This window comes from Frankliniella occidentalis, unplaced genomic scaffold (genome assembly GCF_000697945.3).
Source record: "Frankliniella occidentalis isolate FOCC.00 unplaced genomic scaffold, Focc_3.1 Scaffold430, whole genome shotgun sequence".
In the NCBI taxonomy this organism is placed as follows: Eukaryota; Metazoa; Arthropoda; class Insecta; order Thysanoptera; family Thripidae; genus Frankliniella; species Frankliniella occidentalis.
In genome coordinates this window covers 15,946-36,267 of record NW_026267551.1, presented here as the reverse complement: position 1 = coordinate 36,267, position 20,322 = coordinate 15,946, and the positions used below count along the sequence as shown (strand labels likewise).

Genomic DNA, 20,322 nt, shown 5'->3' with positions numbered 1-20,322 from the left:
CCAGCGACGGTAGGTAACTCAACGCTCCCGGCGCTTTTTGTATCTTTCGGGGGCGGGGCGGTCGCCTTACCCGCGTTTACCAGTGAACATAGGCGGTGCCCGGTGCTGAAATGTGTTTGCAAACCCGGCACCTTCTCTGCTGAACAACGCCTATTGTTCACTGGTGAAGATGTGCTCCCACAATACGCCCCAAGTCTGTTTCCTGTGGCAAACGCCTAACTTGAGCGTACTCTCAGATCACGAGATGATTCTGTTACATCTAAACAATTTTCATCTAAAGCAGACTGACAGCATTCATCTAAAGAGCATTTCTCGTCTAAATTTAAAAATTTGCACTTTTTCTATAAAATAAAGTTACTTTTCATCTAAAGCAGGAAAATGTCTTATTCTTCCTCAACTTCACTACCTCAACGAGTCGCGCACATCGGCTGCAATCACTCGGTACGGCACCGATATCCGAGTGCACCGAAAGGTAAGACTCAACACCAGCGACACTAAAAGGCTTCTCCCACATGTGCCGTGGCACACAGCCAGATACGCACTTCAACGTGTGTTCCTCGCCCTCTGTGACCTTCACACATGTGAGCGAACCAAGGCTTCTCCCAGTGTGTGGTGTAATGACAATGCAGTGGTCACTCGCGCGCTCCCTCGTGTGTGCCCCGTCTTCACATGCACACATGTGTGTGACTCAAGGCTTCTCCCAGTGTGTGGTGTAATGACAATGCAGTGGTCACTCGCGCGCTCCCTCGTGTGTTTCTCGTCCTCACATATGCACACATAGGGCTCGAGCCGGGGCCCTCCCTGCTAGGGCCTCCTGCGGCCTCTCTGCCCCTGCGAGGTGACGGGCAAGCTGGTGGCGCACTCGTCGTTGCTGAACGTAATTCCGATCTCATCCTGCGCTGCTCCTCGGGCTCTTCGCTTGATGTTCTTCCTCCCTTGTGAGCCGTGGCCGCATACGCTACGCAGCCGGTAGCGGTGGGGCACACCGAGGCGTGGTTGATCGCGTGGCGCGACGGTTATTGGGTGATACTTGTCTGTCATTGTCACTTCACACGGCGTGAAGCAAGGTGCGGCTGGGGTGCGGCCACGCGGCCCCGAGTTTAGGCAGACTAGACTAAGTTCACACTTTCCCTCTCCGATACCTCAGTGCAAGACCCGATTAGTTTTTGGGACCTCCAAAAGACCAGAGTCTCCCGCGGAGGGGTCGAAAGAAAAGCTTAGTTGTCGGGACGCTCTGAAGACCCGATCAACTAACTTTTAGCGAACTTACAGGAGACGCAAAAGAAAGCTCTCGGACAAATCAGACGTTCCAGATACAGTTTTCGCGAAACCGGGAAACGAATCTGCGTACATTTCTCTGTCGATTGGTGAAAAAAAAGATCGGAATATTTGATTTTTTGCACAGGTTTACCGGCTTATTCGAAGCGTGTGTAACTCCGCTACAATTGGCTAGTAATCGGAGCGTCCCGACAACTAAGCTTTTCTTTCGACCCCTCCGCGGGAGACTCTGGTCTTTTGGAGGTCCCAAAAACTAATCGGGTCTTGCACTGAGGTATCGTCTCCCCCTCTCGCTTGTATACTCCTATGCTGCCCATGCTTTGAAAGGTTTGGACACTATGCCGATCCCACTATACCACCCGGTGTTTCGACCGCTACGCCGGCTGCCTCTCCGCTCCGGCGCGCGGCGGCCTGTCGTGGCACGGCGCCGCCGTTCGCTCGGATCCACACTTGCCAGATCACCTATCGCAGCCAACGTACAGGACAAGGCTGGTTCGCTCCGTCTCTCTCGCACCTGTGCAGGTACCTCCCTCCGCGCTCCCTGCCCATCACCCTTCTCGCGGTGAATATAGGCAGATCCCACTCAGTAAACTAAAATACCAGAAACTGGTACAAAACTCCTCAGAATTCGGTGGTAAAAGATTCTGTTTCGGCGAGACTCGGAAACCGGCTCTCTTGCACAGAAATCGGTGTCTTCTACCGTTTCCTGAACACGGCTTCCTATTTACACAGTCACCCGGTTTTCGGTGTTGATTTCGGAAACCGAGAGTAGCCCACCGATTTCCGGACAGAAACTGCTCGGAATCTTTTACCCCCAGTTTCCGGTGTTTTTCGCCCCAATCATCTACCGGTTTCTGGTGTTTAATTTTACTGAGCAGCATGCGCGGGATGCTAGACAGCGCGTCGAGCAGAGCATCGCGGATTACATCTGCAAGGTCATATACTAGGGCTAGAGAACGCGGTGACGTCACTGTCCAGGCTGCTACCGCAGAAATAGCTGTGAGGAGAGGGATCGTCCTGAGCGAACAACCTAGTGTTTTCAAAATCATTCAGCGAATTACGAGAGCTGGTTGCTGTAGTTGCCTGCAATACCCGGGGTAGGCCAACCCGCCGTACACGCATGCTCTCGAGGAATGATGATGCCTACTTATCCGGCGCTCTCAGCGCACACAGCACAGGCTTCACTTGGCGAATCAAGGAGGGAGTACTTTGTGGATAATTCCTCACGCACCGACAGCGGCTGGTCCTCCGCAACTACCCCGTTGCGGTTGGCCGAGGCCCAAGCGAAATGCTTAATTGAATACGTATAGCTCCAGTTAAGAATCGGTCATTTCCACACTAGCGCGGCGCACGCTCGGGCAAGGAGCAGGGTGCGGGGTGGCAGCTGCGCGGCGCTCGGATGCCGAACACCAACCCGATCACTCGTGCGGGGACAGCGGGGAGTGGCGGTAGGAAGAGAGTACGGCGGTCATTATTGTCGGTTGCTGGGTTGCGTGAGTCACCGTTCTCAACGTGCACCGTCGTGCGCTTCGCGCTTCGCACCCGCGTCCTGCTTGCGGGTGTGCCCGCGGGCCGCGAGATAACGATGGCGAATAATCGGCCCCACCGTCCGGCAGGTCGAGCGCCTTCAATAACGCGCGGAGAAGCCATATATTACGTGGAGGTAGGTAGTTGTGGCGCCGCGGCCCGGCCGCGGCCCCCTGGTTTCAACTGGCTGAGTATATAATAGGGGTGTTTCTGTCGTGTTGGCAGGCCCAGCTGAATGCGGCCCACTATGCAATGAGTAACGCGGAGGAAACAGTGAACATGCAGCGCGCCGTCCTTTATTACCTGCGTTCCCTACGTAAGCATGTTGTTGTCGTGTCTTCTCGTTTGTTCCTGTCGAGTGGAATTTTTGAGATGGTGCTGCCGGCAGGCGCTGAAGGTGCCGCCCCCTTGCTGGCTGCCGACCCCGACCCTGGCGCCCCTGGCCCTCACGGGGGTGCTCCGCGGCCCGGTGGCGCCCGCAGCCTGGGTGTGCGTCCCTCGCCGGTGGCTCAGGCCGGAGCCGCCGCAGCCGCAGGTGGTCGTGTGCGAGGCGGTGCCGGTCCCGGTGCTGCAGATGGTCGTCGTGCACGCCGTGGGCCGGCCGGTTTCGTAGCGTCCACGCCTGCCGGGGCCTCTGCAGAAGCCGAAATGTTGGGCTTCGGCCGGGGCGCAACTGGCCGGCACCTCCACTGTCTGCACTATTTCTACTGGTAGCATGGTAGTAGCTACCAAAGCGGCGCGCCCGGTCTTTTGGGGTAGCACTGAGTTATGAAGTTACGCGGTTCCCCTCCATTTTTCTGATACGATTTTAGTTTCAATAAATTTGATGTCTCTGCTGTCCGCAGGCCTCTTTTTAGTTGAGTCCTACCTTCGTCGCGTGAGGTATCCATTATGCAGCTTGTCTGTTTTGCTCCGTTCGTTTTGTTGCTTATATACTGTACCGCAATGCGGGCGGGCTGGCCGGCTTGCCTATCGTGTCGCTCAGCACGGCGCCGTCGGCCCCATGCGAGTATGCAACCCGTCCGCACACCTGCATGCGGTACAGTATAAGCAACAAAAACAACGGGGCAAAAACAGACACACTGTACGCCAAGTGCGTAGTCACTGAAGGTAATCCACTTGCCAGCGCGTCGGTTACTCTCATTTCCTTACGGAAGCGCTTATAGTTAATTTAGTGCCGACGTAATATGGATGACAAATCGTTTGTAATGTGGACGAAATCGTACGTAATATGGATGATTTCACAGAAACATGCACAGAAACGATCTTTAACCGTTGAAGTGGTTGGGGATGGTTCGGGGGCGTGACCTTGTCGGAGCCGTATACTCGACGTGCTCACGGTGTAGCAGCGTCTTCCTGGCAGCCGATAGTTCTCTGCTCTAAGCCCAGGTTCACAGCTAAAGTTAGAGTCGGACGCTGATGGACCGAGGAAATGGCTTGTCGCAAACTTCAAAAAAATAAATCCCCAGGGGCAAAGAACGCAAACCAACCGAACCGTGTCGGGGATCACACAACAAGTGTGCCTAAACGATATCGTTATCGCTACTGGGTCTAGGGCAACTCTCGTCCCGATTGACTCGTACCCGCCCCAATACGTCCCCACCTTCTGTCGTCCCAATTTTTAAAAAGTGCATTAGTTTTTAAAATTCTGTATTCAAAGTACTAAAGGGTTATCTATAAAGTTCGTGATTACTGCTAAGATATTGCCCAGTCAAGCCTTCGTGAAGCTCCCAGAGCGCCTGTTAGGTAGGCAATAACTAGTCGGTGGTGCATGTGTGTACCACGGGATGGCCTACCCGGAGTTTCGCAGGCGCCAGTTCCTGTAATTTGCTGAATCCAACACAGAAAAACGGACTATTTACTAGATTGTCCCTAAAATTCATCTAACTATGTGAACTAAAGAGTTGCGGTTTTTAAAAATAAGTCAAATGGCTCGCAAATAGGCGTGGAATCACATCAGATCCCCCTACCGTCCGCTGCTATGTGGCTGCAACATTGAAAACGGGACGTGTTGGGCACCTCGCGGTGGACCGAGTTCAAAAGATACATTGGGACGAGAGAGGCTTGGGGCCATTGGAACTGTGGACGAGTTGGTCGGGACAATTTGTCCTGCTCCCATCCTTACTCTATCTAGTGTGGTTGTTACCATTCCATATACTGACAGAAGTTATGCTTTAAATTGGTGTGTCGTTTTTAAGACCTGTGCGCAACTGGCGTAGAACTTGGTGGAATCTGACACAATATCATCCAACTCATTTCAATCTCAAGGCATATGATAATTCCTCTCCTTGTGTTGAATCTAACCCTGTAAAACAATAAATATTGTCTCAGAGAAAGCCTCTGATCCAATTAAACGTATTATAGCCTTCAAGAAGCTTGTTCTGTCCTACAAACTCTCTTTTATCAGTCTTCTAAAACTTCCTCGCACATTAAGAGTAAGTTAAACAGTTGGTACTTAGATTACAATTGCAATGAAATAAAGTATGTTTAGTGATTAACAGTAGGTTAGTGTTCTTACTGACAAACTGTTATTAAAAAAATAAAATAACTGTCTTAGTTCTTAGTGTTTACTCATGCTCAAAGTTGAATATAAAGATCCACATTCACAGGTCACAAAAGATGTTCAATCTTTGTACCTACAGCCATAAGCAAATTTCTCACAGCGAATTCAGTGCTAAATGATGGTTTAACAACGTTATACAGCAAATTCATGAAGTAAGACTGATCAAGTAGGGGCACCTGTCTCCCTCGTCTACTAATACTTATGTTATCCAATTCTGCATAAATATCCTCATCTGCTTTAGATGTTACAGATACAATGCTTCCTGTGTGTAAAAAGATTTCGATGATTAGTTGAAAATTTTATCTTACAGTTGATTGCAAGTCAAAGTATTTGGAAATTTATCACTCACTGACTATGGAATAAAAACCACTACTACATGATCTTCTAATTTCTCGATTAACCCTTGATCTTAAGAATTCACTGTAAGTGGGAAAAAAGTTAAATGAAAGAAAAGCATTTTAGTAGAAAGGAATCAGAGATCGTTTAGTAGACATACCAGCAATAATCTGTCCTCTCATTGTTGTCGTACATTGAAAACTTTACACAAGGGTTCTTTAACCAGCTTTCTTCAATGTGCTGAAAAAATGGAACAGCTTGATGGTAGACTGCTTCACCAAACAGTAATGCTTCCTGAATAATGACATCAATTCCAATTTTTGTTTTATCAGGTGGCAGCAGAGGAAGGCCGCAGCATAATTTCACAATGTGTGCAAGTGCTACATTGTCTTTTAAAGTATCCTGCATGCCTTGAACAGACATTATATCCTGAAAAGTATAGAATATGTTAGTTCACAGTTGTGCTTGTTCTAACATTTATTTAGGAGGGATTGCAAAATAGCTCACATTTAAGAAGTCGTACAGTGAGGGGCTGAGTTGAACAGAGAACACACATGAAAAAGCATACCCAGCTTTATCTGCAGCAGCTATGACAGATGAAAACTGATATTCAGATAACTTTGATTTCAGTAGTTGAAATCCAGCATAAAAAGCTTCATACGTGTATTTCTCTAATAAAATCCACGCAAATGGAATTGCCTAAACAGTTTCAACAAAACATCAAAGTGCAAACATTAACATGAATCATAAGGAAAATTTGGCTGAACAATAAAAGACAACACCTACATTGCCTTTGCTGTAACCAGCAACAACACACATCTGCCAGAACAACAGGTATAAAAAGTAGTCAGTATTACAGCTAAACAATTGATGCAGTAAATATGAATCATTAATAATAAAAAGATGCCAATGTATTCCTATTACCTCACATTGTTGGCAACCGGGTACAGTAGGCCATTCCAAAAAAATTAATTTGTCGGGGTTCGGGTCTGAAACGATAGATTTTGTCCAGAAGTAACCTTTGGTCTTGGTCTGAACTCTCTGCTACGAAGCGCCAGTGAGCTGATTGCTCTGTTCGAAACGCACTTTTTGGGCGCCCGATGCGAGGCGTCATGTTTGATCGCTCGGCATGCGCACCCCGCGGTGCCGCCAGGAGTGGCTCACTGCCGAGGTAGTTCCATATGACCCCTACTTCCATCTCGACCACTGCAATCCGCTGCCGGCCGGTCCCCGTCACCTGCAGGGGCATAAATGCCGCGAAATACGGCACTCAAATTTGGCGGAAAAATATCCATTTCAGTGGGTGATTTTTTCGTGCCCTTATGTCGGGCAGGATGTGCCCTTTTCATCGCCCTATAGCATGCGACTAACACTCATCAGGTTTAGGCGTGAAATTAAAAAGATGTGAATCCGCCTGCCAAGTAGGCAGCCTCAATGCATGCGTGTATTGCTAGTGCCTACTTGGCAGGCGGATTCACATCTTTTTAATTTCACGCCTAAACCCGATGAGTGTTAGTCGCATGCTATACGGCGATGAAAAGGGCACATCCTGCCCGACATAAGGGCACGAAAAAATCACCCACTCAAATGGATATTTTTCCGCCAAATTTGAGTGCCGTATTTCGCGGCATTTATGCCCCTGCAGGTGACGGGGACCGGCCGGCAGCGGATTTTAGTGATCGAGATGGAAGTAGGGGTCATATGGAACTACCTCGGCAGTGAGCCACTCCTGGCGGCACCGCGGGGTGCGCATGCCGAGCGATCAAACATGACGCCTCGCATCGGGCGCCCAAAAAGTGCGTTTCGAACAGAGCAATCAGCTCACTGGCGCTTCGTCGCAGAGAGTTCGGACTAAGACCAAAGTTTACTTCTTGTCAAAATCTATCGTTTTAGGGCCGAACCTCGACAACTTTTTACTTTGGCCTTCAATTTGGAATAGGCTAATGTCTGTGTTTGCATTGGTATTTTCATTAACAGTTAAATTTTTCCTTTCAGTTATTAATTCCCTATCGTAACAATGGGAATCTAACACGCCGTCAGAGGACACACAATTATTACTTATCTAGATGTAGATCAATTATTGAAAGGGCGTTCGCTCTATTGAAGGGCAAATGGAGACGCCTAAAATTCTTCCCAAACTACTGTCTGGAATACTTGATTGACAGCATAACAGCCTGTGTTGTCCTACACAACTTCATGATTTTAGAGGGGGAAGCATATGAGGTTTGTTTCCAGAAGTAGCCGCTGTTATTGCAGTGTACATAACAAACTTCTGCTGACTTAGTTTTTTTTCCCGGCAGGATGAGGAAGGAGAAGACATTTGGCAAGGCAATGACCTAATGCCTCATTTGAATGAAAGGCAACTTGAGGACCATGCTAAAGCTGAGGGATTGTTGAAAAGGGATTATATTGCAGCCATTCTTGATCCTAGATTTGATCATGACAATCTTGTATAAGTTCCATGTAAATCGTTGTTCCCCTTCTTGTATATTTTTAAGTGTTTCATGCAAGTCATGATGTTCACTTATCATGATCATGAGGTTTTCTGCTTCCAAACACAAGAGAAAGTATGAAATATGTACTTGTTTTAATTACGAGATTCGTTGCAAGGTGGTGTCAAAACATTTAAAGAAAGTTAGTTAATCATGGCCCAGAAAGTTTCAGGTAGCCACATAAATGTTACAAAAAATAAAATTAATGTTGATTGAACAGCACAAGAAACCTGGTTTGTTCTGAAAACCAAACTAACATTCAAAATGACAAAGAAAGATTCATTCCTTTATAATTTCAAACTAGACATAAAGTGGAATAAAACTTCAGAAGGTAGCGTACACTTGAGAGCTGCAAAAAAATATTTGCTTTGTATAGCCAGTTTATGTCATACCAGGGGACATTGAAGAGAATTTTAAGGAATCTTTAACAAATGTAAGCAATTACAAAATTCAAAGCTGGTCAACAAAATAAAATCCTCAGTGCCATGTAGCCCAATCAGGAATACAAATCATGAAGTGCATCTTACATATATAATATTAGACTAGCAGGGGAGAAAGAGATTCAGTAGAACCCAGAATGTAAAGCCATGAGCACCCAAACTGCAAGATTGTGTCAAAAAATGATGGAAACAAGAACACAAAATTCACATGTAAGTCAAAATGCATCCTGCAGTCTTTTAAAAAAAACAACATATGAAAATTAGAAATAATACAACTACTAAATATACCGGTAAGTGAAATGTGCCAAAACTTATCATGTTTCAGCAGATCACAGGTCAGCTATTGACCACTTGGTGGAATAATAACCAAGGGTCCACTGAAAGTAGACTTGGAAAACAAATAATGCAATTTAGGAACTGCACTGACGGCAACAATATCAGTAACAAAGCAAAGAAGAATTATACCTCCCTAAAATGACAGAATATATATATATAAAATAATATATAGTAACCAAGAGTGTTCCATATTTTGACAGACATATAGCATACCTTTCTTTGATGTTTTCATTGTATAAAACTACAAAGAGGCGCTACATTATTAACCTTTACAGAAAAGTTTGTGAATAAAATTTATCATTTCAAAATTTGGAGAAAATTGGAAGATTTTCCAGCACTCAGAGAGTCTTACCTACCTATATATATCTAACTTACATTACTCAACTTTTCTTTCAAGATCATTGCGAGAGTATATAGGAACATCATGTTTGTCAGTAATTTAAGTAAAGTAATCACAGCCCACTAATAGCACAAAATTGGGTCAGGTCGCACAGTGCCACTGACTATAATTCTAAAATCACAATTAACGAGGCCAAGTGCAAGTGAGTGCACCTGAACATTATGTTCCTTACTTTCTAGAACCTAACATGGCAAATCCTTCTTTCATAACCTGAGTTCTTTCACTATACGCTGTAACTTTGTCTTCCTGGAGAGTGGTCTTGCGCTTTAAGACGAAAGGCCGAGCTCTGCCGACTGGCTGTGGTGCTGATGTTGCTACTTCCTGAGACCACAAGAGAAAAAGAAATGGTAGTCATTTTAGAAAAATTAATTAATGAATTAATGAAAACCACATCAATAAAATTACCAAAGGTGTGCAGCCTACTGAAACAGTCATCTTCGGGTTGACCTTATAGCTACCCGCCAAAAGATTCCCAACTAAGTCGAGGAGTTCTCGGGTTCCCTCATCTGGGACCCTCACCTTGGGTCCTGGGGCACCTGTGAGGAGTCCTGCATCATGATCATTTTGATAGAGACACTGAAGGACTTCCATGCGAGCCCTGCATTGTTTGGCAGTGTAATAGAATTTCTGTTCAACCATGATATTCATAATTTCATTCCAGAAGTGTGTGTGACGTATTGGCTTGAGATATTCTTCATCGTTTTTAATGCAAGCTTCCACTAAGGCCTTGGAAGCTGGAATTGTCCAGGTTGCAACTGATAACAACGACAAATGACAGTAAAAAAGGAAAAAAAAACCAAGGTTTAAACAAATATAGTTACTAAATTCTGAGACTTACTTTTGCAGAATTCAAGAAGCTTCTTATTTTTGGCTGTTTCAGGACTCTCTTCCTCCTCTTTCATTTTCATGTTATCTGGATGGTACACAGAGCCCTCAAGAAGCTCAACACTTTCACCATCAAAAATTACACAGGAAGGCTTGTAATATTTTGAAGTCTCTCTCTCTTCCCTTTTATGAATGCGATGCTGATCCTGAAAATGCTTTCTTTTGGAACGAAGTTTAGCTGTTGTTGTGATGATGTTGAACTCCAGTAATGATTCTCGCATCTTGGTGAACACTGGCTCTAAATTGTGCTGCTGTTTGCTAAAGTCATCTCTAAACTTAACTAACATTGTAATAAATATGTCCGTTCCTTTTGCGCTTTCCAAAGCAATTGTATTACCGGTATGCGGTGGTGCAGCTGAGAAAAAGTAAAACTTGACAATAAGCTTGTACAGTAATAATAACAAATGACTTGTTTGTGACAGAAATAAGAAAACACACCAGCGTCATCACTTATAGGACCTGATGCACCCTCAAGACATTTTAGGAAAGTGAGATCCTGCCCTAGGTAATCCACTTCAAGCAAGGTTGCCAGATTACCTAGCTCACAAGTGCCAAACTGAAACATGAGATAGAACTCATGAAGAAAATGGAATCGAAATGTATCTTTCAAATAGCACACTGTCATCCTGACAAGTTTATTAACATGAACACACCATACCTTAACTTTCATCCATGCAGGGGGTCCTTTAATGAAATCGCAGGACACCACGCTTTTTTCTGTAGTATAATTTGCAGCCTTCATAGCTTCATTAAGAAAATTTTTGAAGTGCACCTGTAAGGGCAGTATAGAAGAAGATGACTTGCACTGCAAAGGTGCTGAAAAAGAAAAAAAGAATGGAAGAGAGATACTCACCATATCTGGTTTAACAGTGAGATTAACAGATACACATTTGCTGTTCTTCAGAGCAACATCGTTATCTGCTTCCTCATCACTTTCATTGTTACACAGATTAGATTTGAAAACTTCCGAATTATGACTGGTGGAAGGGGCCTCTGTATTAGAATCCTCTTCATGGAGAAAAATTAAGTGTACATCATGGACCTCAATTTCTTCAAATGAAGCTGCAACAGAGGCCGCAGCATTAACACTGGTAAACTGGAAAGAAACATACTATCAGATTCTGGAAACCAGAGGGATGCAGAACAGAACAGAGCAATCTTTATACTTACTTCAACACTGACATGGTTCTCTCTTCTGAGGACTTCAACTGCCCGTTCTCTTGGTTGGTTCCTCTTGAGCCAACGGTTGATAGCATACATGAGTAAAGACTGAAGCATTCGAAACAACCTATTAGCTTATAAGAAGACTGGACAAGTTAAGCAGAAGTAGAAAGGTTCAAATTATGACTCACGTCTGAGCACAATGATGGCAGGTTCAAAACTTCGGCTTTTTTAGAATACTTTTTTGTTTCCACGGGCACTTGCACTCGAACAAAAGTGAGAACTTGATCATCAATTTCAATGTCTTTCGAATTTCCTACTGCATCTGCAGCAGTGAGATTGGAGAACTGGAACAAAATAATGTTGACAGTCTCCGACCGATCAATAGGCAACTCTATCAACTTGTGCAAATCCCTACCTCCACTCTGACTTCATCATTGGCCCTGATCACCTTGACAGCTCGCTCCCCAGGTACATTCTTCCTCAGCCAGCGGTTAATTTCATACAAGATTACATCCTGAAAAAGGGAGAAACCATTTCAGCCTTAAGCAACAGGTCAAACCAATATGAAAATTAATAACACAAATACTCACATCCACAGAATCTGGAGGCAGGTCCTTGATGATGTTTTGAGTGGTGAACTTTTTTGTTTCCACAGGCACTTGCACTCGAACAAAAGTGAGAACTTGATCATCAATTTCTATCTCGTTTGCATTTCCCACTGCATCTGCAGCAGTGAGACTGGAGAACTGGAACAAAATAATGTTGAAAGTCTCCGACCAATCAATAGGCAAATCTAGCAACTTGTGCAAATCCCTACCTCCACTCTGACTTCATCATTGGCCCTGATCACCTTGACAGCTCGCTCTCCAGGTAAATTCTTTCTCAGCCAGCGGTTGATTTCATACAGAATTACGTCCTGAAAAAGGGAGAAACCATTTCAGCCTTAAGGAACAGGTCAAACCAATATGAAAATTAATAACACAAATACTCACATCCACAGAATCTGGAGGCAGGTCCTTGATGATGTTTTGAGTGGTGAACTTTTTTGTTTCCACAGGCACTTGCACTCGAACAAAAGTGAGAACTTGATCATCAATTTCTATGTCTTTTGCATTTCCTACTGCATCTGCAGCAGTGAGATTGGAGAACTGGAACAAAATAATGTTGACAGTCTCTGACCAATCAATAGGTAACTCTAGCAACTTGTGCAAATCCCTACCTCCACTCTGACTTCATCATTGGCCCTGATCACCTTGACAGCTCGCTCCCCAGGTACATTCTTCCTCAGCCAGCGGTTAATTTCATACAAGATTACATCCTGAAAAAGGGAGAAACCATTTCAGCCTTAAGGAATGGGTCAAACAAATATCAAATTAATAACATAAGTACTCACATCAGCAGAATCTGGTGGCACGTTCTTGACAACGTTTTGAGTGGTGAACTTTTTTGTTTCCACGGGCACTTGCACTCGAACAAAAGTGAGAACTTGATCATCAATTTCAATGTCTTTCGAATTTCCTACTGCGGCTGCAGCAGTGAGACTGGAGAACTGGAACAAAATAATGTTGACAGTCTCTGACCAATCAATAGGTAACTCTAGCAACTTGTGCAAATCCCTACCTCCACTCTGACTTCATCATTGGCCCTGATCACCTTGACAGCTCGCTCTCCAGGTAAATTCTTTCTGAGCCAGCGGTTGATTTCATACAGAATTACGTCCTGAAAAAGGGAGAAACCATTTCAGCCTTAAGCAACAGGTCAAACCAATATGAAAATTAATAACACAAATACTCACATCCACAGAATCTGGTGGCAGGTCCTTGATGATGTTTTGAGTGGTGTAAGTAGTATCGCTTAAATTCATAGATTCTAATGCATCATTATCATTTAAATCATCCAGCCAGCCATTAATTCCATCAGTCTCCATGTGATGGTCATTGGACTGTTTTCCTTCTGACTCTCCACTCTTGTCAGCAACATAATCACCTTCAGGCAGATAGGTCACCTGTAATTGCAACCAAATAAAAAATTAGGAGCTTCAAGTTGGATAGTTTATTATGTTCTACAAACCAATGTTAGGATGGATGCAACGCACGTCACTGTAACGATCATAGTCTATGTTGTCGATATCTCCGTTACTATTGTTTAAGTCAGATTCATCGATGTCCATGAACTCTTCCACGTCCATCGAGTGGTCGTGAAACCGCATTTTGCAAGTTAGGTTTTTCAAACCGGTAACTAACTCTTCACGAAGTACCTACACAGACATATTTTTAACACATTGTGCTCAAGATTTGGCCAAAAATGTGTAAAATAACTACAGATGAGATATCAATCTTACATCTACAATAACAAAATGACTGTTGGGGTCATGCCTTATAAATTTCACACTCTTAGCGACCTCTTTGGAGCAAATATGGTTTTTAGTCAGAGTTTTATGGAGGAAGGACATAAATAAGCTCTGTGAGGAAAATAGAATAAGTACTGACAAAATAAAATTTAGAAAAACACGCTGACAAAACCTTTGTTACCTCCAAGAAAAGTTTTGGAACATTTTTAACTTTAATCAGTGTGTCTGGTTTGGAAAAGAGTGACTTGGAGCATGACTGTCGAGAGTCGTTGGCAGACAATTTCTCTGAGATTTTACTTTTGCTTTTGTTCTTGAAAACGTCAGGAGTTTTTATTATGCATTTCTGCTTTGCCACAGGCGAAGCAATTGACGTATCTGACTCTTTAGCAAGATCTAAGATAAGAACAAGTTTCAATGTAAAGGCAAATATTCAGAAATATTGATAGTGAAACGTAACTTCAAAGTGACAGGACAAAAGTGTCAAATGTGTCAAAAGTGTTATTCGTCAATGCAGAGATAATAATTACAAATTTAAAAAGACTCACCCGGCTGCTGACTGCTTTCTTGATTAAGCAGATGATTGAGTACAGCCAGAGCAAAATCACTATCTACAATTAAATTAAAAATGTACATAAACATTTTACATATCACTATTTTAAGGGCGTCAAGTGCATGCCATAACTAAATGAATACCACTAACCCTCATGCATGCGGCTCGCCGTTTCAACGTTCACTTCCACGGTGAACGATTTGCCGTCCACCAATAAATGGACCACTTCGGTTTTCTGAATCGAAGATTCAGATTCCATTTCTGAACTGAAGATTGATTATTAATTAAACTGGCTGGCGCAAACGGCGCAAACAAGCAATAAGTGTAGTCTTCGAAGCGATTTCGCGCGCGGACTCGGCGTCGATGTTCAAGTGTCTGTATCACCGCCTTAGCTAAATCCGGAGAGGTCGTTAATCGTTCAAAATTTGAAAACGATTCCAGGAAAATAATCTCTGAGCCCTCCCCTTTCTAAAAATATGCAGGACGTTATGCTTCTTAGCACATACGCCTGTATTCCGGCATTTATCGGGAACTCTCCACGCACGCACGCACGCACGCAACGCTAGCGTGGAAGCGTTACCTTAAGTGGACAGACCCTAGTGTTGCGGACTTGCTTAGTGGCTAGGGCTGCAGGGGCCATGGCGCTTTACGGGCGAATCGGGTAGGCAAACTCGCAACACTGAGAGCATTCACTGATTCACCCGGTACCTGGTTGCTGTACGCGGGCTTGGGTGAACGACGCGCCTGTACGGTGGCTATCTTGCGCGGCTGGCGTGCTGCTTGCGCTTGCCCTCTGTTGCTGAGATCCTCCATTTCTCCATCTCTGAGGCGTTCACATCCTGCATGACCTAGCATGACCCTACGGACGGCTGCTCGGCGAGGCGAGTACCTTCATTACCTGCATTCTCGAGTCGAGGAGCCGACAGCGGCTAGGAAGATAGGCAGCCACAGTTGACTACCTTGAGTGTGACATGCGCACCAACCCTTTCACATGCAACACATCATTTCTAGCAACAACGTCCCATTCGCATTGCCGCGCCGCGCCCTCCTAGAGTCTTAGCGGCCGCGGCTAACACAGTAGGTGGGAGGGGTGCGGGAGGGCAGACCCAGACCCGAACGCGAGCCGAGCGCGCCAGCCGAGCGCGTTGAACTACGTGTCTTTCCAAAGCCAGCGGGCAACTGCGTGGGTTTTGAACAGGCCGGCCCAACTGCGTGCGTTTTGAACCGGCCGGGGCAACTGCGTGTGTTTTGAACCGGCCGGACCAACTGCGTTTGTTTTCAACCGGCCGGACCAACTGCGCGTCTTTTCGAGTAAGGTGTCGATTTGCTGATGGCACATTTTTTTTACTGCTCCAAATGTTGAGGGATTTTATCAGGTGAAAAACGTTTAAAAAAATTCTTCCACAACATCACCACAACCACTTAAAAAAAGCAGTGTACCCGACTTTAATTTGTCTTCCACTATTATTTTTGAATTGTATATTTGTATTTTGTGCAGGGTTTTACTTCAATTACTACCATTAATAATCACACTGCAAGTACCATGTTCGTTTTCAAAATTGCTTGTCCTACCAGCTGGATGTCTCTAGCAGGCGACGAGGCAGTTCTTTCACTAATAAGAGACAAACATGGGTCTTATAGGCCCGAGGCTATAAACTAATCAGAGACAGGCTTTGGCATTGGAATTTTTCAATCGTGGTGTGTGATTTTGAAGATGCAATTAATTATTCCAGTGGAAGAAACAACTGGCAGATGAGACGGAAATTTGGGGTTCATCACTTAAGTGTATCTTATTTATCAGTAAGTACTATAAGTATGCCAAGGGGAGTTATGGCTCGTATTGGACTAGCCAATATCAGTTTTGGCCAGCTTTCTATGATAGATTTTGGATCTATAATATTCACTGGTATGAGTAAATATATGCCTGTGCAAAATTCCAAAAAGCAGAAAATGCCTGCATTAGATTTGTTACTCAAATGAGTTTTTTTGAGCACATAACTCCCTCATATGTAGATCTCAAACTTAAAAAATGATTAATAGAACACTTGTAGCTTTAGTTTCACTGACTTGCAAGGTCTTAAAATATTATGAACCTGCATATCTTTGCAAAATGTTTACCTACTCTGTATGGCATAGTGACAAACTTATCATGCTTTCAAGAAACATGAAAAAGAAACTTTCCTTAAGACCTAACTATGAGTGTATGTGTATGTTAAATCTGTGATTTACCAGTATTTTGTGGTCAATTTCTTTTCATAAGTTTATTACTCTATTTTTTCAAAATGTTTAAACCTACTGTATTGAGAGTGGTGTGGTGCTCCAGTTAGGATGTAAGACTTTCTTGCCACCTCACCTAAAAATAAAAATCCAATTCAATCAAATTCAATTCAATCACCCTTGTAGCACCAAACCTACGAACATGCTCAGAAAGTTATTTAGGTTACTGAACATTCAATGAGAAATCTCAGAATGATCTCTGAGGGAAGGAAATTCTTTCAGACGAAGTCTTCTACATTTGTTCTATGAAGGTAGGTAGGATTGTGTGTTCTAAGGGTAAAGTTAGGAAACCAAAATTCCTTGGCTTTTAATCAAAAAGCAGAAGTATTGAAAAAGGACAATTTGTCACATATGAGAGGTACTTTACTACATACACTCAAATGCCTTATATAGAAATTGTCACTTAAAGGTGGAATTTAAAGGTGTTTAGGAAGCAGAAAGATGAGAGGAATTCATTGAGCCCTTCAGAGTCAGAGCAACTGTTGAGAAGAGTAATTCTGCTTCCCATATTTTTGTAATGATGAAAGAATTGAATAAATAATACACTGAACTTTGGCATTTATTTTGTAGAACAGAGAAGGTTGTCCTCACAAAGTACACGACACTAACACAGCATGCGCGTCATGATGTTAAGAGAAAAACATGAAATACAAATTAAAAATAGTAGAAACAGGAGATACATACTACTTAAGTCAAAATCTGAATATGAGCACAGCAACACAGCATGTGGGTCACAGAGAAAATAATCAGAAAATACAAATTAAAAAGAGTAGAAACAGGAGATACATACTGTATACATACATGCTCACAAAACCATCATACCCATGCAGTGGAGATGAACTCCACATCATAAACCATCTACCACAAAACCAACAGTCAAATAAGATCAGGATTAACAACACTACCCTTTTCATTTAGTATAATTTCTTTTTAAAAGAGGCTTCCTACTTTGGCATGTTGTTTTAAGTGTTCAAACAACATCCAAAGCTCCATTAAGTTGCCTCATAGCAGCCATCTAAAACATGACAAAAGAGGCTTCCTACTTTGGCATGGTTGTTTAAAGTGTTCAAACAACATCCAAAGCTCCATTAAGTTACCTCATAGCAGCCATCTAAAACACGACAGAGTTATTTTAGGTCCTCTTGCCTGTTAACATATCTGCCCATTTGATAATGTTATGTCTACCAACAGAGAGTCAATCAAACAGCTACTGTGCACATCAGAAAACATTTGTAAATTCCTAAAAACACTAAACCAGACTAAGACTGAAAATTAACATCAAAATTGAAATATGCACACATACAAATTCCTTACAATTTCAACTAAGCAAACCAATTTGATAAGTTATGCGATGAATTTAAGCAGACAGACAAACTGATTACAAACAACTGCCAGAAAAAAAATCAATATTAACACTTGCTCTACAAGGGATTCAGCCACAATTTTGTTCTAGACTGTACTTGTAAACAATACCTTTTGATGAACTAACATTGTCTTCACTCGTGTTAATATTTGCTTAAAGGAATGATCATTTTCATCTCCATAGTGATTAAGAGTGCATAACAGTACAGAAAATAAAACATAAAGACTATTGAATAAAAGAGCACGGACAGACTTTTTACTCTGGGGAGTCCAATTCACAAACTAAAAAACATTAACACTTTAGACACTCACTTAATCCCTGGATCGTATTACATAATTATTGTTAAATTTACGTCTGCTTTAAAAAACAACTAGAGCCAATACCAAAGACAGTAAAGAAAAAATGAACACGGACACAACTTAATACAGTACATCCCTAGATAATGGGTACCACAGTATATATAATGATATGATTTCAATTTGTGATTCAAACTTCAAATTCTTGTTGTAACTGCCACATGTTGCCATTTCTTGGTATCCAGACAAGCAAGAACAAAACCACCACCTTAAAATGTTAAAATTTTTGAACCAAATAAATTCAAGATACTAATCAGAAAATACAAATTTCAAAAAATCGAAACAGGAGATGAATGCACTTAGGTCAAATTTGTACTGTTGTATTCTGGTGGTAAAGGAAAAGAAGGAGGCGAACTGGTTTGGACTTTCACTGTTTATTGAGGTAGCGTGTAGCTTCTACAATAGACAGCGCTAGACTGAGCGCTGAGGCCTGTGTCGGGGTTTCTTTTATAGGGGAGCGAGGACCGTTGGAGGGGGGTCGATTGTTAGGGTGGGGGCTAGGGAATACCAGGGGAATAGCAAGAGTATCGGCTGGGGCTGTAGAGTCTCTAGATAGGGTCCTTAGAAACAGAGGATAGGCAGGCTAAGATGGCGCCATGCATAGGTCTAACCAGATAAGGTTGGAAGTCTTTATGGTGTTTAATAGCAGAATACAACACCATTCCTTCCTTTTGAAAATTTCCAATGGTCCCCTACTCGTTCAAAATTTAACATTTCTAACCCCAATAAAGTTTGTAACAATTCAACATAGGTCTTATTTTAAAACGGTGGTAAGAGTCAGTCTTCTCGAGAAGAAATCTGTAAGAAACCAAACGTCCATACACCAAGTGTGTTGACTAGGTTTGTCAGACCAAGTAGTCGCAGGATCGCTGGTTTTAAACAAAAATAAAAATAAAGTGGTTGGTCGAACCCATTCACAACGTAGTGTCAAGGGAAAGCTAACAGATGCCTCCTGCAGAAGGGCTTAAACCGTCGTCTGCTGACCACTTGAAGGATCCGACCGAAGTTGGGAGTTAGTGGTGGTGAACTGAAACATAAGAAACAGACAAAAGCTTTGCACAGATTAATTGTCCTACAGATCCCTTCCATCCTTACGGACAGGGGGATGGCCTTGGTGTCATCCTACCACTAGCTAAACCTATCTAAGACACCATCTCGTTCCTAAGAAATCTTAACTAAGTTGATTTACCAAAATACTTAACTCTTTCAGTTGATCTCGTCTGGTCCTGATGCTGTGCTGGGATGCTGGGTCGTTCCTTCGTTGATTTAGGGCTTCTTGTTTGAAGAGTTCTCTCAACGTTGTTGCAGTTGATTTGAGGGTGATCTCACAACCAGACCGATGAGTTTCTTCTCAGTTTTTCAGTAGAGAATCGTGAGATGATTGGTACACCAAACTTAAGGAGGAGAAAGGTGTTTCCCCCCACGGGTCTTGCAATCGTACTTGAAAGATGATGATATCTTTAATAGGATTTGTTTCTAAAGGTTGTGGAGGTTGATTGGTTTGTTGTTTGTTTACTGAAAACCAAAACATCTGAGTTCCACGGCCATCTGGATCTTTGATGGTTAGGAAGGAGACAGCCCGTAGTTTTGATGCAGTGTCTAGTGACGTCATCGGTTGTTGTGATTTGGGATGCTGGATGCTGGGCTGGGCTCTCCGATTTTCCTCGTGGGGTGCTGAGGTTAAAGCACTTGTACTTGAAAGTTTGTTCTGCGACGCTGAAGAAAAACATCACGTCTTCCAAAGGCGCTGTAGAGATTTTGACCATTGACGACATGGAGGGTGTGCTTGATCTTGTTGGCAAATTGCTCACAGCGAGAGACGCTGGTTCAAGATAGATATTTTCAACCGCCTGATGTGAGTAAAACTGATATCAAACTACGATCAGTGATTTCAGGCCTTTCCTTTAAATCTTCAAATATTTTCCTTTTCAGGTTAAGGAATTCTCAGGTGGCAGCCAAGGATTAGTGATGAAATCGTCATGTGACATCATAGATGTTTTAATAT

At 43.2% G+C, this 20,322-nt stretch overlaps 1 long non-coding RNA gene across 1 annotated transcript; it reads left to right on the top strand.

Moving 5' to 3' along the window:
* Positions 1 to 2,737: 2,737 nt before the first annotated feature.
* LOC113214618 (uncharacterized) lies at positions 2,738 to 3,645 on the top strand. The gene is made up of 3 exons (XR_008012085.1): positions 2,738 to 2,941; positions 3,031 to 3,121; positions 3,194 to 3,645. It is a non-coding gene; the product is annotated as an uncharacterized LOC113214618 (long non-coding RNA).
* The last annotated feature ends 16,677 nt before the right edge of the window (positions 3,646 to 20,322 follow it).